The sequence below is a fragment of the Mytilus edulis genome, chromosome 6, assembly GCF_963676685.1.
Source record: "Mytilus edulis chromosome 6, xbMytEdul2.2, whole genome shotgun sequence".
NCBI lineage: Eukaryota > Metazoa > Mollusca > Bivalvia > Mytilida > Mytilidae > Mytilus > Mytilus edulis.
The window spans coordinates 32804673-32828139 of NC_092349.1; the positions used below are offsets into that span (position 1 = coordinate 32804673).

Genomic DNA, 23467 nt, shown 5'->3' on the forward strand with positions numbered 1-23467 from the left:
AGTTGACATAAATATACCTTAATATTAAATGACTTCATTTAAATATTCTTGTTTGTTGCAACGTTCGCGTTACATTTAAATTTGAAGTAAATTTATAGTATTTTCTTATATTTATATTTACAACACTATAATGACTATGTATAGTCCTTATATATTGTGTTTTCATGTGTTACTATATTGCTATGTTCTTGCGATTTTAAGTAAACTGGAGCTTTTTTTATATCCCCTTTTATCTAGGATGTTCGCTATTTTTTCTCATATTCAGAATCATATAGTTTTTTGTCAATGTAGTCCTTGTTAATTATTTATGTTTTTTTTGGTGAAATGGATACTTATTATTTAAAATATGAAAATCTAGAGACAATCCATCCCCTTCGAATTTCATTTAATTATATCTGAAAAACAAGGACATGAGCCTATCGTTTTTGTTCTTCTTTTTATCACCTTAATTTGTACGCAATGCATTTATAACAACAGTCTTTTGAACATTTTTTATTTTCAAAAATATGTTGTCGTGTACTGATGTATGTCCTATTTTGTTTTTGTTGTATTCTTTCCGCAAATAACATGATGTTACATTTTACGTTAGCTTTACATATCTTGCCTTGTTAAAGCTTACTCCACAATATTGGATTTGCTTAAATGCGCGGCCCTGTAATGGCTCAATTTTGCTTGCGTCAATGTCATGTAATCTAAAAGTAAGAAAGTAATTGGTGTCATATGCAATCATATACATGTATATACATATTTTTATATCCTGGTGTATAATCAATTTGGTCAATGTGCACAATGCATTTTACATGAACAGTATTACGTATATGTGTATTATATCATAACGTAGGCTACGTATGATGACTTGTTTTGGAGCTAGATTTAAGATATTTTAACATATGTTGTTCAATTTCCGGGACAGTATTATTTTTTGGTATCTGTACCGATCCCAACAACCGTTTTGTGATGACTTTTTACCAATTGACCAACTTTTGTTTTTACTTACTTTTTTTTACGTACTCTGAATAACGTTTTCTGTGGAAAGACCTATTGTATGTATCCTGATTATTATTAATATTATTTTTCTTTCCACACATTCTGAAATTTTTGTTTCGCAATATGTCGCTTAGATATTTCTTATTAAATATATGCTTTTTAATTTCATCCTCTTAAGACGAACAATTTTCTTTATAAGTGTTATCTCCCTATTCACTGTTGATCAAGTATGTGCATCTCTTTCGTCACAAAAAAAGATATCGACAAAACAAAATTTCAAATTGTCCGTTACATCCTCAGGAATATTTGGCTAATTTGGATCGAAGCGATTCGATAAAATTGTATAGGAGTTATCTACCTTTTCCAAATGAAGTTGTCGTATGTTTTTATCAATGATCAACTTTTGAACGTGTAGCCCTGGAACCTTTGTATTTCAGGTCCCTAGGTCCTTTTTTTAGAAAATGAGGTCAAGGTCAAAGGTCAATGTCAAATTTTGAATTTTGAATTTTGTTTTTTTGTTGCATTTTATCAAACACTTTGAATATATAAGGTATATAAAAAAGAACTAGTGCAAAATGTTTGATTTGTTGTAATAAAGATATGTTACATTTGGTCTGAAACAATGGTCCAATGGCATCTTATAAGAGTTAATATTCCTGAAATGTTCAATTATAAGGTTATTTGATTATAACTTCAACTCAGTTCATAATAATGACATATGACATTGTTAAAACAAATTAGGTGACATATGACCTTGAAAAATGACAGACGGAAGTAGCTATTTTAGCATTTTTTTTCATATAAAGTAATCAGAATTGATATATTTTGTAATTCATATACATTTTCTTATCACTAAAGACTAGAAATGACTTTCTGAAAACTGGAAGTGGTCAATTATATCCGGGTTTACAGGTAAAAGTATATCAAACGATATATTTTTGAAATCAGTGAGAAAGGTATCATATAAGACCGAAAGTAACATTTCCTTATGGTGCTATAAACAGTTTCATCCTAAAAAATTCCCCGTCTAAAATAAACCATGGAGGGAAACCCCTGTTTATTTACTTACTTGGTGAAAAAGTATCATGTTTTTTGTATTTGATTGTAAAAATTAGTTAAATAGCTTTCAATTAAAACAGGTTGAATGATTGAAATAATTTTAAAAATTATATTAAATATACATGTTTCGAGGGGAGACAACACTGTAAACAATCTGGGTTTTTTTAGCAGTGAAAATTTAAAACTTATTTGCAGCCACTGTAGCTCTTTTCGGAACAGTAGATCGTACCCTGAAACAAGATTTGTTTGAAAGATCAGGTAAAAAACTACAAAATTCATACAGTTTTGGTAATGAAAAATGTGCATGGATCATGTCTTCATTGGTGTGAACATGACCTGATTTCAAGTTTTTTTATAATAAAATTGTACCTTATTTCCCCCATGTTCACGATGTTCATTGGTGAAATTTTTATAATATATTTAAAGTACACATTTTTTTTTTTATTTCATCATAAACTAGAGAACATTCTGATTCCAGTGAAATCTAGTTTTATACAAGTATCTTTATTAATCAGTCAACCAGTAAGGGTCACATATGCATGGTCCCTCAAAACATGACGTCATAGAAACTGTTGATTGCACCCTTAACAGGAAGTAGAACATTATATCAATCAGTTCACTTAAAAGCATATCAAAAGCATGTGTTTATTGCATCAGAATAAGAAACTTGCTTCTTTTCAAAATTTCTATGAACAATTGTTTTTTAAATATTTTATGGTTGTTTATAACTGTACTTGAACACACCCGCGAAATCGCGGGCATTCAGAGCGTAGTTTAAAGTATGTAAAGCGTTGTTGGAAGAAATTTGGTAAAATATTAAATGACGAGAATTTCAGCAAAAGTATCATAAGTCATAGGTTATTGGGGACAGGAAAATGTTTTTTGTTATCCCTCCTCCTTTATTTCCAATATTCCCATTTTTGGGGTTTTCTATCAATTTCAATATGAACACACATTTAGTATGTTATGAACGTTCAAGTAAGGAGCTTGTAATTCAGTAGTTGTTGTTTGTTTATTTGTTCCATATTTGTTTTTCGTTCATTATTTTGTACACAAATAAGGCCGCTAGTTTTCTGGTTTGAATTGTTTTACGTTGTCAGTTCGGGGCCTTTTAAATCTGAGTATGCGGTATGGACTTTGCTCGTTAATGAAGGTCGTACGGTAACCTATAGTTTTTAATATCTGTGTCATATTGGTCTCTTGTGGAGAGTTGTCTCAACATATGGCTATCATACCACATCTTTTTTTTGTTTTGTAATCAATGAATTTTGTAAAAGATTTAATGACTGGAGAATTTCGAAAAAGGTATCAAAGTTCACATGAATATTTTTATCGCTTATCTGTATATTATGAACATTTATTACTATATAAATATAGTGTATTTACTTTCAATTCGAAGTTTACTAATCGATCCATAGTGGTCATTGATATAATATACAGACCCTCTCTATTCAATAAACTCTGTGACTGCCGTGGATAGTAAACTTGAAAATGATAGCAGATAGAATTCTAAAAACACCCGTTATTCTTTGTATATGTATGTTCAAAGTATACAGAAAAACGCAAACCGGACGACTAATATGACTTAAAATTTCTTCCAATGACGGGACAATATCCGGATGCTTTTTTTCTCTTTTTTCGTCAGAAATAACTCAATCTGAATATTCATATGAATGGATGAGAAATGGCACTGTACCAAAAGGACACAGAGGCGTGTTGATTAATATATTGTGGAAGGAAAAGAAGCGACACATAAAATGAGGTCTTATCGTTTAATAGTATAGATATCATAATTACAATTATCTAATACAGGACGACCTTGCTTTTAATTGTAAGTGTCCAGGCGATAAATGATAGATGGTGAAGCAACCTCTAAATTTAATAGATTATGATATATACCAACACATTTTTGCAAGATCGAAGTTTATATAGTGTTATCACAAATAAGGGAATATCTTGCTCTTTACATTCACATTACACTGGGTTTTTTTTCAAATTATCAAAGCAAACAGGGAAATGTTTCAAAATATGTTAAAGAATGCTAAGGATATATGGCAGATATAAAAAGATCAGCCAATTCTCCATCCAAGTAACAATTTGTAAAAGTAAACTATACATGACTAGACTTAGTGTAAAACCATTCAAACGGGAAACCAAACCGTCTAATATAATAACAAAAACTAGAAACGAGAATCCCTTATGAACCACATCAACAAACGACAACTACTCAACCTCAGGTTTTTGACTTAGGACAGGTGCAACCAAACGCACCAACTTTCAGCTTTACCTGAAACAATAGTTTAACATTTAGATAGTTCACATTTCACAAGCAGCATTGGTGGACAGAGTTATTATGTAAGGAAGCTGATTGACAATACTTTTTTCTGAAAGATTATTTTTTTAATGTAAAATTGAGAATGGAAACGGGGAATGTGTCAAAAAGACAACAACCCGACCAAATAAAAAAACAACAGCAGAAGGTCACCAACAGGTCTTCAATGTAGCGAGAAATTCCCGCACCCGGAGGCGTCCTTCAGCTGGCCCCTAAACAAATATATAATAGTTCAGTGATAAAGAACGCCACACTAATTTCCAAATTATACACAAGAAACAAAAATTTAAATAATACAAGACTAACAAAGATCAGCGGCCTCTGACTTGGGACAGGCGCAAAAATGTGGCGGGGTTAAACATGTTTGTGAGATCTCAACCCTCCCCCTATACCTCTAACCAATGTAGAAAAGTAAAGCATAACAATACGCACATTAACATTCAGTTCAAGAGAAGTCCGAGTCTGATGTCAGAAGATGTAACCAAAGAAAATAAACAAAATGACAATAATACATAAATAACAACAGACAACTAGCAGTTAACTGACATGCCAGCTCCATACTTCAATCAAACTGACTGAAATATTATGATTTCATCATATGGACATCAGGCACAATCCTTTCCGTAAGGGGTTTAGTAACATACCATCATAACATATATGAGAAGAACATAACCCGTGTCATGCCAACAACTGTTTTTAGAATAAATGTGTTTAGTTCCGACGCAAAGTATCTTTATCGATCCCAACAAGCTTAATGGCTCTTGACGAAACTATTGCATTTCCCTCGAACTGCAAGAAAACCCACTCTCAAAAGTTGACGTCCTTTTGACTGTTTGACTGTTTGAATATTCATGATGTACACGTACATAGTCATGTTAAATTGGATGACTCGGATAAATATATTGCCAACCTTTTCCAACGATCAGAACTTTTGTTACAATTTGTGTATGACTTTCAGTTCTTGTGGATGATCAAACGCACTTGTCTCAGAACAAAAAAATCACATCTGTATACTAGTTATTGAATCTGAGGTAAATATACTGAGACACATTTATTGTCTTTGAAACAAGTTCGAGCTAAAACATCTGAGAAAGAACTGATTGTGTTCATAGAGATATCGAGTTACTAACGAGAAAGTCTTTGATATCCCATAAGAACAGTTTCCTTCTCAATATTTTTCATATACGTGTATATGTTAATAATAATTATAGATTATCGTTGGTCATCTCAACGAAATTGATTTTCTCGCTTGAGCTGGTACAGCGAAAGTGAGAAAAGCAATCGAGTTGAGATGACCAATGATAATCTGTGTATCGCTATTTTAACTATTGTTGTCGATTTCATGTCAATTTCGCTAGCAACGCCACGTGTCCTCCTTAGTTTTTAGCGATATTTTTTTCCATCTCAAGCGAGAAGCATGATATGAAAATTATCACAAAAAAAAAAACAAAGGAAAAATGCACAAAATAGCGATTAATACAGTTATCCTCTGTTTGACAACATTTTTCATTCGTGGTATCTGTTAAATTTACAGTCTGATGCCACTCAGTTGGAATTTCATTACTTAGTTTTTTTTTATGACTAATGTATCTTCAAAGTCGAAACAACAGTAGTTGTAAACTTTTCTTTGTTTGGAATATTGGTTTCTGCATTTGAATATTCATAATCAGGTGTAATTGGGAACCTTTTGAAGGAAATATTTGTAGGAATGTTTTGTTTTCTTATAATATAAAACAAGAAGATGTGGTATGATTGTCAATGAAACAACTGTCAACAAGATACCAAAATGACACAGACATTGAAAATTAAATTATAAAACCTGTGATATACTAATTACTGATACCCACTTTCAAAGTAATTTAACCACCAAAAATTACAATACACATAGCCATGAGGATTTGATTTTCACTGCTTCCAATATTGTTTAGGGTATTGAATGTAACTAACCATTCTATTGTTGCAATGAAAGTCCGGATTATAGAGTACATATTTCATCCAACAAATGACACCATATTGAGTATACCATATCGTTTACAAAGAGAAGACTTGGATAAGGGAGATGGGGACAGCCATTCCCTATGGATGCTATGACAAAATTGATGGTGTAGGTATTTTATCTAGCCCCATTTGTAGAACTGTCAATACATTAAAATTATTTAATACTTCTTCTCTACGAAATAGAAGTCATGGTCACAGAAAATATATACCACCTGCTGTACACACTGTGACAATTGGTAGTCTATTAACGTCTGTTCAAAAACCTTTAGGAATTCATCATATTAGAACTAAATTATACTCCATTCCATTGTCAAAACTTTCTTTACTATTTCAAGATGCCAAAAATACTTCCGTTACTGATTCTCGTTCTGTTTTGTATATATTAGTTACAATTATCATGGACATTGCTGACCATAGACTATTCAAACCCGTATTTACAACATCCAATAGTGAGGAAAAACGTTACTTGTTTAAGGTAGAATTCGCCAATAAAGGTTTAGATGCTGTAAATATTGGTAATATTTTCCATCAAAAATCTGTACAAAAAACTATACCTGATCATTTCAAAAATAAAGCTACACCTGTTATTTCTTATACTTACACCAAGTCTCCTGCATCAAAGATTTTCAACCACAAGAGAGTTTTAGAGGCTTTTTACCTCAAAGATACACAATCCAAGCCTCCGGATTGCTCATGTGCATCGTCACAATACAATTATAGTCCAGCTGGTCGTAGTATTACTGATAACCTTGGCATTGTTACCAATGAACAAATCAGAGAGTTGCTAGCCACGGGACCAAAATATAGAATCCCCCAGCCCATCAACTGGAAAAAGAACTTCACGTTACTAATGGATACAGTTGAGGACTATGCAAGAACATTGGTAAAGCGCGATCCAGACGAACCCGAACTGGACACTTTGTCTGAATGGATCAAAGCTATTCGATCATGCATTCAGAGGCGCATACAAAAATTACGATGTAATATGAGTACTAGAGTTTCTAACCCTTTTAAGAATCGGGAGGTTGTGGATGCTTTATCCTCTTTGCATGACAAATATGTCGTTGTTCCGGCAGATAAAGCCTCCAATAATATTGTCTTCATATGTAGAAAACATTATTTGCAATGTCTCACTTCAGAGCTTGGAATTGATAAAACTACTGATAATCCTACATATTCTTTAACATCATTTACCAATGATGAAATTTTACAAAATCATAAATCTGACTTTCTTTTGGTATCAACATCAAAGAAAACGAAGGAAACTTGCCCTCATTATACTGGATACCTAAATTACACAAAACTCCATATAAAGAACGATACATAGCCGGGTCTTCAAAATGTTCGACTAAACATCGTTCTAAAGTACTGACTACTATTCTTTCTACAGTTAAAGATGGGCTTCAAAAATATTGTGAGGAGATATATTCTACCAGTGGTGCTAACCAGATGTGGATTCTCAAAAATTCGAAAGATCTACTGCTTAACCTGCGAACAGAATCTTTGCAATTTTGCAGCAACATAAAAACTTTTGATTTGTCTACGCTATATACTACTATTCCCCATGCTCAGTTGAAAGATCGACTTTACCAACTCATGAAACAGAGCTTTCTATAAAAATGGGAATCGTAGATACAGATTTCTTGTTTTGGGATACAATAATTCATATCTTGTGAAGAATCACACTGAATCTTCCAGAAAATATACTGACGATGATATTATTAAAATGCTGGACTTTTTGATCGACAATATATTTGTTGAGTTTGGAGGATTCATATTTCAACAAACAGTCGGTATTCCAATGGGTACTTATATTGCACCCCTGCTGGCTGGTTTGTTTTTGTACTCGTGTGAAGCAGAATTTATTCAGAACCTTCTAAAAGACAAAAAGAAAAAGCACCTTGCGAAATTCTTTCATTTTACTTTCCGATATATTGACGATGATCTATCATTGAATAACCCATACTTCAGCCAATACTTACATCTCATATATCCCAGTGAACTTGAAATTAGGGATACTACTGAAACTAGAAGGACTACTTCATACCTTGATATTTTCCTCAATATTGACGTAGATGGACAACTTCACACGAAAATCTATGATAAACGGGACGATTTCAACTTCCCAATTAGCAATTTCCCATTTCTCAGTAGTAACATACCCTCTGCCCCTTCGTATGGTGTTTACATATCACAATTGATACGTTATTTACGTGCTTGTTCACACTATACGGACTTCATATACAGGAGTGTTCTCCTTACGCAGAAACTGCTCTAACAAAGTTATGAGGAGGACAGACTTAAAATGACACTCCGTAAATTGTATGGACTCCATCACGAATTGATGGATCTATACGATGTGTCTTTAACCAAACTAGCCAAGGACATTTTTACCACATGGTAGATTGTGGTTTATCATTATGTCGTCTAATCTTTTAATTACCAAACGTGACTTATTCCCGATTGTGACTGTTTTGCTGAATGTGAAATCGCATTACTATAAAACGTGTTACGGTACTTGTCTATCTCAAATTCATGTATTTAGTTTAAATGTTTAATGTTATATTTGTAACTCTCATCGGGTTTTGTCAAATGTGTTGACGTCTTTTTTATTATAGTTAGGAGTTACGGAAAGAAAAATTCATCACCGCCATTTATTAATTATATTAAATTATTTTGTACAATAATTTCCGTTTGAAGTTGGATTCATAACAAACTGGACATATATATATATTATAGTTAATTGCTATTAATAAGTATTGCAATATGCATTGTTTAAATGTAATACGGAAAGGATTGTGCCTGATGTTCATATGATGAAATCATAATCTTTCAGTCAGTTTAATTGAAGTATGGAGCTGGCATGTCAGTTAACTGCTAGTAGTCTGTTGTTATGTATGTATTATTGTCATTTTGTTTATTTTCTTTGGTTACATCTTCTGACATCAGACTCGGACTTCTCTTGAACTGAATGTTAATGTACGTATTGTTATGCTTTTACTTTTCTACACTGGTTAGAGGTATAGGGGGAGGGTTGAGATCTCACAAACATGTTTAACCCCGCCGCATTTTTGCGCCTGTCCCAAGTCAGGAGCCTCTGGCCTTTGTTAGTCTTGTATTATTTAAATTTTAGTTTACTGTGTACAATTTGGAAATTAGTATGGCGTTCATTATCACTGAACTAGTTAATATTTGTTTAGAGGCCAGCTGAAGGACGCCTCCGGGTGCGGGATTTTCTCGCTACATTGAAGACCTGTTGGTGACCTTCTGCTGTTGTGTTTTTTTTTATTTTGGTCGGGTTGTTGTCTCTTTGACACATTCCCCATTTCCATTCTAAATTTTAATATCAGTATTTAGTTCTAATATAATCTTAAATCAATCCTAATTCTATCTTACTTTTCATTATAGTTTTTCATACGTGATGCCATGCTGTTTCTAAATTTCATAAATTCAAATGTGGCGTAATGTTTGTGCCTTTTCGCCATGGTTTGTGACGTCATTTTAAAATTTATGATTTACTGCGTTTAGGCCTGAACTGATTCGGGTGTGTCTATTCTGTGTTGGTCTTAGCATTAAGTATTCGGGTTTAATTTTCAGTAATTCGTTAATACTTCAGTTTCATTATGTATATCTCTTTCATATTCATTTGATAAAATTTACTGTTTACAATAGCATTAATTGTTCTAAATAATAAGGATGTTCTTATTACAAGCATAAAAACTACGCCGTATTTGGCACAACTTTTTTCAACTTTTGATCTTCAGTGCTGTACTTTTTTTTTTCACTTTCAATCTTTTATATCTGGGCGTCCCTAGTGAGTCTTGTGTTGACGAGGCGCGTTTTTGACGTATTGAATTTTACACCCGATTCTTTTTGTTATCTATTAATCAAGTGTTTCTTTGTCTAATATATTCTCCTATGTATTTGTTTTGGCATGCCACAAAACCAGGTTCAACCCACCATTTTTATTCCCCTTTAAAAATGTCCTGTACCAAGTCAGGAAAATGACCATTGTTATATTATTGTTCGTTTCTGTGTGTGTTGCATTTTAATGTTGTGTCGTTTGTTTTCTCTTATTTTTGAGATATTAAGAAAAGACGTGGCACGGTACTTGTTTATCCTAAATTCATGTATTTGGTTTAGATATTATATGTGTTATTTTCGAGGGATTTTGTCTGATGCTTGGTCTGTTTCTGTGTGTGTTGCGTTTCAGTGTTGTGTCGTTGTTCTCCTCTTATATTTAATGCGTTTCCCTCGGTTTTAGTTTGTTACCCCGGTTTTGTTTTTTGTCCATGGGTTAATGAGTTTTGAACAGCGGTATACTACTGTTGCCTTTATCTTTAACAACGAGCAACGGCCTAGGATATTTTATGTGTCTTTTTTTATATTAACCATGTAAACAGGCTATTACAGCGTGATCTTTAATAGAATCAAATAGGTTACAGAAGCCACGCTAAAATATCGCCATAACATTCTCACTGCAAATATAATTATTTTGGTATAACCATGTAATCGAAAACAATGGACTTTGCAGGTTGTTAACACTGTCAACTCACGATAGGTTCAAACAACATTTTTGACATGATTTGTTGATCTAAGCGTTAATATTCCTCCAGGTAAAACATTTAAATGATATTTGGCTTCTTACATTAAACATATTGTATATGACCTATGATTGGGTATCGCATTGATATAAAAAAAAATATAGCAGTATCATTGATATAAGGGTAATTTTGGCTTAGAAAACAACTTAAGTCATCGAAATTGCATTCCAATAAATGTTTTCTACATGATAATAATTGAATGTGTACATCTACAAAAGATAAATCGTGCATTTATGTTTCATTCAATCAACTACTCTTTGTTTTCGTATTAATACAACTTGTTTGTGATTATATTACATCATTTTTTAATATCATACAGCACACGCTTGTCATGTTAAATGTAATCCTGTTTTAAGAAGAATAGTCACTTCGAATTCTTTATACAGAGAAATTTTCCATTATTCATACAAATATTAAAATTCCAACAATGCAACTCGTCGATCAAGGACAATACCGCAGTTTCATACAAGAAACGTGTTTATCGATTTGTTTCTTCCATACACTGTGTATAGTGTTTATCAAGCTTTTAAACAATTACCCCAATACTATGTTTTGGCAAAGAAGATTCTTTCTTTTACTTAATAGCAATTCATTGAAACACGGCCGGCACTTGGCTAACCGAGAGCTTGGTCTGTTAATCTATGTTGAGTATGTGGCTATATCGGCGGTTGGTCTGTAAATAGGGTTGGCTAAAGTCTGTTAATCAGGTGTTATCGAGAAAAGCATTGCAAGTTCAGTATGTTTCATTGTATAACTTTTTAAATATATTTTTGTCATTAAAATGATTCATGTCTGACAAAACAATTCAATGTACTGATTCCAGTGGTGAAATTATTTTCTGTCTAGCTTCGATAAACGATGTATCAAATGAAAAGGCGGGATTATCATCAATAAATTTATACACATTTTTACACACACAAAATATACACAAAATGACACGTTGGTTGAATTTACTTGCATGCCATATTTTGAACATCGAAAAAGACAGGCATTATGTTTATTAACCATATTATTATCATTGTGTGAAAAATCTACACGAAAATCTGGTTTCTTTTTGGTGACATTAATCAAGTTTTATTTAAAACCTGGTATGTTAATGGGTCGGATGTACAAAATTGGTCTGTTAAGAGTTATGAATGACAATAATAGTATATAACTCTATTGCTATATGGGGTGTTTTCGGATCAAATGAGTAGGCACAAGAAAGAGTCTAAAATATACGGAAATAACATATGAACAATGAACAATTTAGACAATGGAAATTGAAAATGGTTTCCAAAAAATGTAATATTAAAGTAATATCCATCCAATAATAGTCGCATATCATGTGGATTCTGTTCAATTGTCATGAATATCCAACATTTGTCATTTACATCGGTAGCCAGTATATAAATTAGAGATAAACGTCGTAATGTAACTGACCATCAGAAGGTAAAATATATTGAGATGCTAAAATATAAAGAATAGAGATAGAATAATGAGTAAAATAAATAAAAAGTGAAATACAAAAATGAACAACACCCCAATCCTGACCCTAATGGTATACACAAGAATCTGGATGGAGACCCAGAATATAAAATAATAGATAAGAACAGAAGAGAGTGATCCATTAATAGAAAGAGAAAAAAAAATAATTGTTTAAGAATACAGACATGAAACACCCCTGGGTATTGAAAAAGTAACGGATTGCGATGTACTCAAATGCTACATTATAAAAAGAAGATGTGGTATGATTGCCAATAAGACAACTGTTAAAAAGAGAAAAAAATTACATAGACAGTATTAACTATAGGTCACCGTATGGCCTTCAACAATAATCAAAGCCCATACCGCATAGTCAACTATAAAAGGTCAAGATATGACAATGTAAAACAATTCAAACGTGAAAACTAACGGTCTTATGTATATAACAAATGAACGAAAAACAAATATGTAACACATAAAGCCTCGGTCACACCTTACCAGATAGCTCGAACGGACGCCTAACGGATAAAAAAAAAAGTTATCCGTTGACAAAATTTTTGTCCGTTGGGAGTCCGTTGGTGTTCTAACGGACATGTAACGAATGCCTAACGGACACACAACGGACATTGAACGTACGTGAAACGGATACGTACCGGACAGAACGGACATAAAACGTACATCCAACGGACTAGTGCCGGATAAAACGGACACCTAACGGAAGCGTAACGGATAAAACGGATGAACTAAATAATCTGAAAATTAAAGGCAATAAACCATCTAAAACTTAAAGGCAATAAACCACCTGAAAATTAAAGGCACTAAACCATATGAAAATTAAAGGTAGAAGCAGTGTGGGAACTCAGTCTAATAGAGTTTAAGTTGATTTTCTCAATGTGTATATATTATGTACCTCTGGTATGAAAACGGAAACTCTCCATCCGTTCTGCATGCTACGATAGTTTGCTCCAGAAGCAAAGTGTCTAAGTGTAATTGCTAACTTGAGACCCGGGTCCAGCGGATTTTTGTAGAAGGTATTCTGCTTGGCTATGCGAGGTCATTTCCGCTGTAAAATCTCGTCGAACATCTCTGTTGGCATTCGAAGGAAGTGTTCAAAGGACTGCCGATCCTCCCGCCTAAGTTCGATCATGAGTGGTCATATAGACCAAAACTGCGTCGTCTTTCGGGACTAAGCCATGGTCGTGTCCACCATCTCCTTTGTCTTCTAGCTCATTCTTCTCCTTTCGACAGCTATAAGGTTTATATTTGGTACATTTAAGTTGAGTCTGGCCTGAATAAGTCTGCTTGGTAGCGAATACGTGCTCTTACTCCAAGATCCATTTGAATAATAAACACTCATGACACTCAAGAAAATCTAACATACCAATTATTGACATTTCTACGCGACATTTAAATTTGCATATGTCCGTTTTACATCTGGTAGGCATCCGCTTTATCCGTTATACTTTCGTTAATGTCCATTTCACATCCGTTTTAACCATTAGGCGTTCGTTAGTCGACCGTTAGGCGTCCGGTAGACGTCCGTTGGTGAATTGGTCTACCGGATCTCCAACGGATGCATAACGGACACGTAACGTATGCAAAACGGATGAGTACCGTACATAACGGACGCCTAACGGACGTTCAACGGACATTTTATCCGTTGGACGTCCGTTCAAAAATTTGAACATGCTCAAAATTTTCCGCCGGACAGAACGGACGTCAACGGATAAAACGGACGCCTAACGGATATGGACGGACGCCTAACGGATAAGAACTGACGTCTAACGGACACGAACGGATTGAAAAAAAGTGATGCGTTAGGCGTCCGTTCGAGCTATCCGGTAAGGTGTGACCAAGGCTTAAGCAAACGACAACCACTGAATTACAGGCTCCTGAAACCCCCCCCGGGTATTGGAACAGTAACGACATGAAATCTGTTTCAATACCCAGTTACATAACGACGTGAAATCTGTTTCAATACCCAGTTACAATACGACGTAAAATGTTTTTCAATACCCAGTTACATTACGACGTTTATAGACGCTTACATTCGGACAACTGCAGTTCTCCTCTACACGTATGTAGAAAGAAACTAAACGGAATAAAATGAATTTAAACTTAAAATACTGTGAAAGTACTTTTATTCGTTGGGTACCATTTTTCATGGTTTTCGTGGATGACTTTATCCACGAATTTAAGTGTCCAACGAAATAAAACAACCATTTTCCATATCAAGACATGGAATGATCCCCATCGGTAGGTATGACTACTGATATGATCTAGAGAATATATTGAATAAAGCTAAATCTGAGAATACTTTAATAGCAGTCACAGAACTACAGCATGCAGGATTATAAACATTTAATCTTTAATAACCTTATTATATATATATATATATATACATATATATAACATGTATAACCTGTACAACTTTAAATCTTTAAATTCTCATAAAAATATTTTTTATGATGAAAGTCAGATTTCCGATATTGATATGCTAGTATGATAAAGTGTTTATCTTATATCCTCATAGTTCTCGTACATATGAGAAATTATAATTTCATTCTGGGTTTGATTTTGATTTTGACAAATTCAAGATACGTTTATAGCATTTGTTTATGTAACTGTTTACTTAAGGCAACATGTTTCTGGCCTAATTAACACCTGTGATGGTCTTTAATCTGTTGATCACTTTATCATAGGTTAATTAAAGTTATCACTACGATTTACAAGGGTAAATGTTTACTTTGTAATTTCCTTCAATCCAGACTATTTGTAGCCTTTGTAAATTTTTTTTAGAAAACTAAAATCCACGAATTTAAAAATCCACGAACATATATATACGTAAATATTGCTTAAACCACGAAAATTGATACCAAAGAATTAAAGTACTTTCACGGTAACTAAATGTATCTGCATTCTCTCCTTTTCATTTACTGCTTTAGAATGATTTGTAAACAACATAAAAATTGTTGATTAATTAATAGAACAAAAGAACCAATTGGATGATGCTGAATAATTAGGGTTTAACGTCCAGTGACAAATGACATGTGTATATGAGAACGAGAACACGTTAAATGTACCCTGTGTTGTATTAGAAAGACAATTTCAATCGGATTTTAGAACGTGCTACTTTGAAAGTACTAGAATACACGCGCGAAATTTCGGGAAAATAGAGCGTATGTAAACTGTAAAAAAAATTATAACTGGAGAATTCCAGGAGAGGTATCAAAAGTCAAAGGTAATTTGGGACTGGGCACATTTTTGTTTGCCCTCCCCCTTTTTTCCAAATACCGATTTTAATTCTTTCTGTTTTTCTGTAAACTATGAACATACATATATATATATATATACTATAGTTACTATATAAAACGGTCACTGATATATTAAAAGTCATTCCAGTAATCTATTGGAATTTATAGTAAATTATAGCAAATTTATACAATTTATTCATAGTATGTAGTGAAGTCTTTTATATTTCTCTCAAAAAGTCAGTCCGATGACGGAAACACTATATGGACGCGTTTATTTTCGTTTTCCTCCCAATATAACCCAAACTGAAATACTTTAAGCAAGGATGATAATGCTAGAACACAACCGCGAAATCGCGGGCATCAAAGGGTGGTTGAAAGTATGTAAAGTGTTGTAAGATGTTTTTTGGTAAAAAAAAATTATGACTGGAGAATATTTCAGGAAAGCTGATAACGAATTATAGGTACTTGGGGACAGGACAATTCTTTTTCAACCCCTTTTCCTTTTTTTCCCCAAATTTACATTTTTTGTTTTCTATTTATTTCAATATGAACATACGTTCAGTATGTTATGAACATACGTCTAAAAAATTCATCGGAAGGTACCAATACCTTGTTGATAAATATTCCATATCAACTTCTCAAAAAAATACACGATGGTCTTGATGTATAGATTATGCGTACTGATGTTGATTATTATCTTTTTTTATAGTTCTTCCATTTGTCTTTGTTCTATTATTAACCTTACTATTATTGTTGAATGGTTTTATTTGATATCCGTGTGACGTGGCTCGGTACTTATACATCTCGTCAATGTGTTTGTATTGGCTTTAATTTTTTGGTGGTTTGTTTTGTATATGCGACTTTTTGTATTTCTTTTGTTCTTATAACGTGACTCTGTACTTTAAAAGATCCCGTCGGTATGAAAGTTCTATTATATGTCATTATGATATATTTCTATTATTAATTATAATATACGTTTAACCACAAACGTCAAAATCATTCAATCGCGTGGTGGAATTAACTATTTGTAGATTCCTATAAATTCTATATATAACTTTTGGACTAGTTTGAATCTCGGTCAATTTCTTAAATTTATTCTTACATACTTTTGTTTTTTTTAACCCTATTTGCTAACATTGCCTATGAAAAATCTAAAATCGTTTGTATGCACATTGAACGACAAATTAATGTGACGTATAAAATTTTCTGACGTCAGACACTCAAATCAATGAATGTGTTAGTAGATAGTAGATGTTTTTGTGTTCTGTTAAATTGTTCTTTTTAAAATTGTTATACGATGATGACTGATGCACCCATATTTTGACTATTTTATTTATTGTGTCTGTTTATTTAACGCATCAATGTAAATATAACGGAATTTGATGAAATTGTCATTACAGTTAGAGGGTTAGCGTAGCGCTATAGAACCAGGTTTAATCCACCATTTTCTACGTTTGAAAATGCCTGTCAGGAATATGACAGTTCTTGCCTATTTGTTTTTGATACGTTTTGTTAATTGATTTTGTCATGTGATTATGGACTTTTCGAATTGACTTTCCTCTAAGTTCAGTATTTTTGTGATTTTACTTTTCAGTATGTTTAGAACATACATTACTATAAATAAAGTGTGTTTGCTTTTAAATATCAATTCTCAGTTAACTAATCAATCCACGGCGGACATTGATATATTTTATAGACCCTCTCTAGTGACCCGATGATTTTTTGTAAGGGATTTTACAACTGAAGAATTTCTGAAAAGGTATCAAATGATATAGGTACTTTGGGACATGACAATTGTTTTTCTAGCCCGGCTTCTATTTTTTTCCTCAGACACTCCTATAATTACTCTTCTATTGATTTCAATAATGTAAGCGTTTATCTGTATAACATGAACATACATTACTATAAATAAAGTGTATTTGCTTTTTACTATAAACTCTCCATTTACTAATCGATCCACGGCGGACATTGACATATTATATAGAACCTCTCTATTTGATAAACTCAGTGACCGCCGTGGAGAGTTAACTTGAAAATGATAGCAGATAGCAAATACACGTTCTTCATAGTCTTTGGTTTGTACAAAGTACAGAAAAAACGCAAACCGGATGTCTAGTCTGACTTAAAATTTCGTCCAATGACGGAAAAATATCCGGACGCAGTTTTTTCCTTTTAGTTCCAAACAAACCCAAACTGAATAGTCAAAAGAATTGATGACAATGCGACAATATATGGTACCTATAGGACACAGAAGCATGATAATGAATTTATTGAATAAGGAAGAAAAGCGACACACAAAATGAATTAATCTCGTTTAATAGTATAGATGATGTTTTTGATATGCCTAGTTATCAAAGGTACAATGCATATAATTTGGTGCGCAAGACGCGCGTTTCGTCTGCATAACACTCATTCGCAACGTTTAGATCAAACTGTAAAAAAGCTTAACAAGCGAAAGTCTCTTAGGCATAAACATTGACCCTTCCCTCAGATGGACACACCAAATTGATGTCATCTGCTCAAAAGTTTCATCTAGGCTGTATCTACTTTAATTATAGAAAATTAAGAAATCTTTTAATCTAATCTTAAATGGGATATTAAAATTACAAAAAAGCTGCTAGATTATTACTAGAAACATACCTTTTCGCTTATTCCAAGCCATTATGCAAACACTTAAACTGGATGACAGTTGAACAGAGAACAAAATATCACAAGTTTGTAATGACATTTAAGAGCAATAAAAATGATGCCTAATCATCATGATCATATCTTACTAAAATGATTAATGAGGTTTCACATAGAAATCCGTACCCCTTGACACATGCTGTTTAAGGAAACCTCATACTCCCTTAACCAAACCAAAAATAGTTCAAACAACCTTTTATGTATTCTTAACCATTCTTGTGTAACAATTTGTCAATACCGTGAAGATATATTACAAATGTTAAATCTTTCAAATACAAAATAACAGATCATTTATTGAAATAAACCTAGCTGTTTAAATAATATTGAAAACAGATTATGTCATCATGTTTAATCTATTCATAACATGTTATGAAGTTGTATTGAATTTTATTATCATACTTGAATGTCTGTACTCATGATGGATAGTGAGTATATTTTATTTTATCCCATTGCACTTTCACATTTTGACTGAACAGTTAGTCCAAATTTTGACCAGTTGAACAGTTTGATTTTATAAAACAAATTGCAATTTGGTTAGAATTTTTAATGAGTTGCAATAGTCAAATAGCAACACTAACAGTCAAGTCACTGTAATCACATTGTATTGTTAAGGACATATTTAGCTTCTAAGTTCTAAAAATTGGTGTTTGTCAACTGCTATATATTCAACAAATGGTTTTCCAATAATGCGTCTGGCGTACTTAATTATAATCCTAGTATTTTTGATAACTATTTTATTCAAATTTTATGTTTTTGTTAAAGGGTCAAAGTAACTATTTTGCCAAAGTTTTTTGAAAATTAAACGAGCCAATTTAAGTTTAGTCAAGGTGTTTGGTACCACCTTGATGACATATGTTTGAGGTATGGAATTACTATTTAGTATTTAACAATTTGCTTATTGTATGATAATTTGATACTTTTAATAGTAATTGATATCTGTGATTGTACTGAAAAATGAGATATAAACATACCTTCATCTTTTGGTGAAATCTTTACTATTCTGTTATCACAAATAAGGCCATCACTAATTATAAATTCACCTATAAATTGAACAAAATAATAAAAGGATATTTACAAACACCATTTGAAGGAACAACGTAAAATTGCACTAAAACAGAAAGACAAATAATTACAAAACTTAAATACTGGCCAAAATTATATCCTGTCTTCAGAAAATGTATAATATATACCTATTAATATGTTTTAGCCTTATTTGTAAAAAGTATATTCTGAGCAATTTGAACAGATACATGCATGTCAGCCTTTATTTGTTCTGAGAGCACGGACAACACGGAATTCGTCATATTGACAAAAGAACATCAAGTACTATTTCGCTAGCATTTCCCAAACTAACTCACCACAGATTCAAAAACAAATAATTCAAGTTAAATATCTAACAATCACCATAACACAATGCCTGCAAAGTCAGGAATAAGACTTGGTTATAATACGTGTCATGTGTTTGGGCTTTTAATTTTGCCATTTGATTAGAGACTTTCTAGTTTGAATTTTCTCGGAGTTAAGAATATTTCTAGTTTACCCTTTGACATTGTATATAAGTGTTGCGGTAAAACAGAATAAATACACACTCTACAACAAGGTGTTTTGAACTCAATTAGATAATGTAAATGGTCAAAACGCCAATTCTTATATTTGACCAGAAACTTTCAACTTAACAAACATGCACAAACCTGATGACGAAGTTCTTCCATTACCTGCTTTTGTAAATAAAGACAACACTTAAGAAATAAGTTTATGCGTTCTAATATTTGAACAGCATAGTATTAGTTGAATATTGTGCTAGAGACGATATTTTTATATACCATATACATTGGGTCAGTACATTTCATATTGGATGAGATGAAACTGTGTAACGAATTGATCTTATCGACTATATTAACATGTGAAATTAAGGAGAGTAGTCTATCAAAGTATTGAAGTCTTCAATACTAAATTTCACAAACGAGTACAAAAACAAGCGCCAAACTAATAAACGTGTAATCTTTAAATTTATTTAATTGAATATCAGAATTTATTTTGCTTGATGCATATATTTTAATCATGCATCGTCATTTTTTTTGTCTATGAAAACCTTTAAGATTTTCCTTAATACCGTTTTTTTTTTTTTTTTTTAAATGGACGTAATATCACGGCTTACCATAGAGTTAAAGAGTTCCGTGTATCAAAATATAAATGAATATATACTCGAAGTAAATTCAATGAATATAAAAACATCCAAACAAAGGTAACTTATAAGCAATTGAAATTTGTGGCAATGATATTATACTTAATAATTCAGATATTTTGTTTTATCTTTAACATGTTTAATGCAAAAACCTTGTTAACCTTTTTATTTTAGATTTTTGTTTTTGCAGTCCTCGCACCAAAAGAACAAACATGTATAATTTCATTTTCACATTTATTGACAATTTTCTTCGCGTTAACAATCCAAACTATTTTTGAGTTTGTTCCATTTATATATCCTAAAGATATATACATAGATATAGGAAGATGTGGTGTGAGTGCCAATGAGACAACTCTCCATCCAAATAACAATTTAAAAATTAAACCATTATAGGTTAAAGTACGGCCTTCAACACGGAGCCTTGGCTCACACCGAACAACAAGCTATAAAGGGCCCCAAAATTATTAGTGTAAAACCATTCAAACGGGAAAACCAACGGTCCAATCTATATAAACAAAACGAGAAACGAGAAACACGAATATATTACATAAACAAACGACAACTACTGTACATCAGATTCCTGACTTAGGACAGGTGCAAACATTTGCAGCTGGATTAAACGTTTTAATGGGCCCAAACCTTCTCCCTTTTCTGAAACAATAGCATAACATCACAACATATATGTATATATATATAGAACTATAATTAACGAAACAACAGTCACGGCCCCCTCTACCTCATTTATAGACTTTTCCTTTCAATTCAACATCAGCGGTAATCTCCTTACGGTAAACTTTAGCACAAGACTTTATCTTAATTTTGAAATCATCAATTTCCCGTACCTGATATAAGTAGCAATATACATGTACATATATTTTAATATTGTGCTATGTCTAATTTTTTAATGTTTCTTTTTATCATGGTGGTTCAAACGCAATGTTGACTGCTGTACCCTTATTTTGACATTTTTAACTAGACTTTCTGTTTAATTGGTTCACATATCATTACACAACGTTTAACCAACCATTTTCTACATCAGAATATGCCTATACCAAGTAGGGAATATGACAGTGTTCATCCATTTGATTGATGTTTTATCCCAGGCATAAATTACCTTGTCGTATTTGGCACAACTTTTTGGAATTTTGAATCCTCAATGCTCTTCAACTTTGTATTTGTTTGGTTTATAACTATTTCGATATGAGCGTCACTGATGAGTCTTATGTAAACAAAACGCGCGTCTGGCGTACTAAATTATAATCCTGGTACCTTTGATAACTATTTACACCACTGGGTCGATGCCTCTGCTGGTGTACGTTTCGTCCCCGAGGGTATCACCAGCCCAGTAGTCAGCACTTCGGTGTTGACATGAATATCCATTATGCGGTCATTTTTATAAATTTCCTGTTTACAAAACTTTGAATTTTTCGAAAAACTAAGGATTTTCTTATCCCAGGCATAGATTACCGTAGCCGTATTTGGCACAACTTTTTGGAATTTTGGATCCTCAATTCTCTTCAACTTTGTATTTGTTTGGTTTATAACTATTTCGATATGAGCGTCACTGATGAGTCTTATGTAGACGAAACGCGCGTCTGGCGTACTAAATTATAATCCTGGTACCTTTGATAACTAATTATTTCTGTTGATTTTGACATTTACATAGGAAATTTTTGTTTACAACTTTCTTTGGAGATCGTATGTTCAGCTTTTTTTACTTTTTAGAGGATTAAAATCATAATTATTCGAAAAAAAACAATATTCATGTTTAGGGAGTCCTTTTAAAATTAATTAAAAAAAATGATAACGCCAACTTTCGTTTTGTCATATTACTTTTTTATTTTTTTTGTACATTTTTTTTTAATTATTTGGTATTTGCGATGTAATAATGTCTTGTTATCATTTTTTGTTATGATTTTACTATGAATGGATGAGTTTGATTGTTTTGGAACAATTTTTGTGTATAATTTGACTAGATAAAGCTATGTGACATATTAGGGTTATTTGTACTTTGTTTGTGTGTACGTCGTATAGACGTGTATATGCCATATTTTTGGTCTTCTAAATGTTAGATTTTTACTCATTGTTTTATCCAGTTATTCTGAGGGATATTTATTTTGCACATTTTGTATTAAATTTACCTGTCTGATCAATGATTATTGTATCCACTTCATCATCAAGATTTATTATCTGTGGAAGCTTTCTCTGCAATATTGACATCTTTTTTTACGCAATACAGAGGGACGAAAGATACCAAAGGGACAGTCAAACTCATAAATCTAAAACAAACTGACAACGCCAGGTGTGTAATCAAATAAACACTTATCTTAAACATAGTTGAATAAATGATTAATTACAACTTTGATAATAAAGACATGTAAAATCCAAATGTATTTAAGATAATCTTGAACAAAAGAAAGCAACATTACTTTATTCGAAAGAAATATACTTCCAGAATTTTCAAGAATACATATATGTACATTTGAAAAAAAAAGATTGAAGATTGAAATAGTATTTCAACTAGAAAGAAAATTCGAACAAAATGTTAACCATATGTACCATTTCAGTCATAGTGGCTATGTGTCTTGGTGTACAAAATGTACACGGAAAAACAATACAAAATGTTAAACTACATTCCTTTGAGAATATTTTGTAGAGTTAGAAAACAAGCAAACAAATTGTGTAAAATTGTCCGTAAAGAGCCATTACTACTCATGGGTCAATTGACAATTTTGGTCATGTTTGACTTCTTTGTAGATCTTACTTAGCTGAACAATTTTGTTGTTAAAAGTTTATCTTTATCTATTATAATTTTCAAGGTAATAACCAAAAACTGCAAAATTTCTTTTCACATGGGAAATGTATGTATACAGGGTTGAAAAAATGTTGATAAAATTAA

The 23467-nt window shown here is 32.4% G+C and overlaps 1 long non-coding RNA gene across 1 annotated transcript; it reads right to left on the minus strand.

The window, feature by feature from the left end:
• Positions 1-299: 299 nt before the first annotated feature.
• LOC139526065 (uncharacterized) lies at positions 300-22786 on the minus strand. The gene is made up of 3 exons (XR_011665113.1): positions 22710-22786; positions 19355-19423; positions 300-692 (listed from the first exon to the last, which is right to left on the minus strand). It is a non-coding gene; the product is annotated as an uncharacterized lncRNA (long non-coding RNA).
• Between the last annotated feature and the right edge of the window lie 681 nt (positions 22787-23467).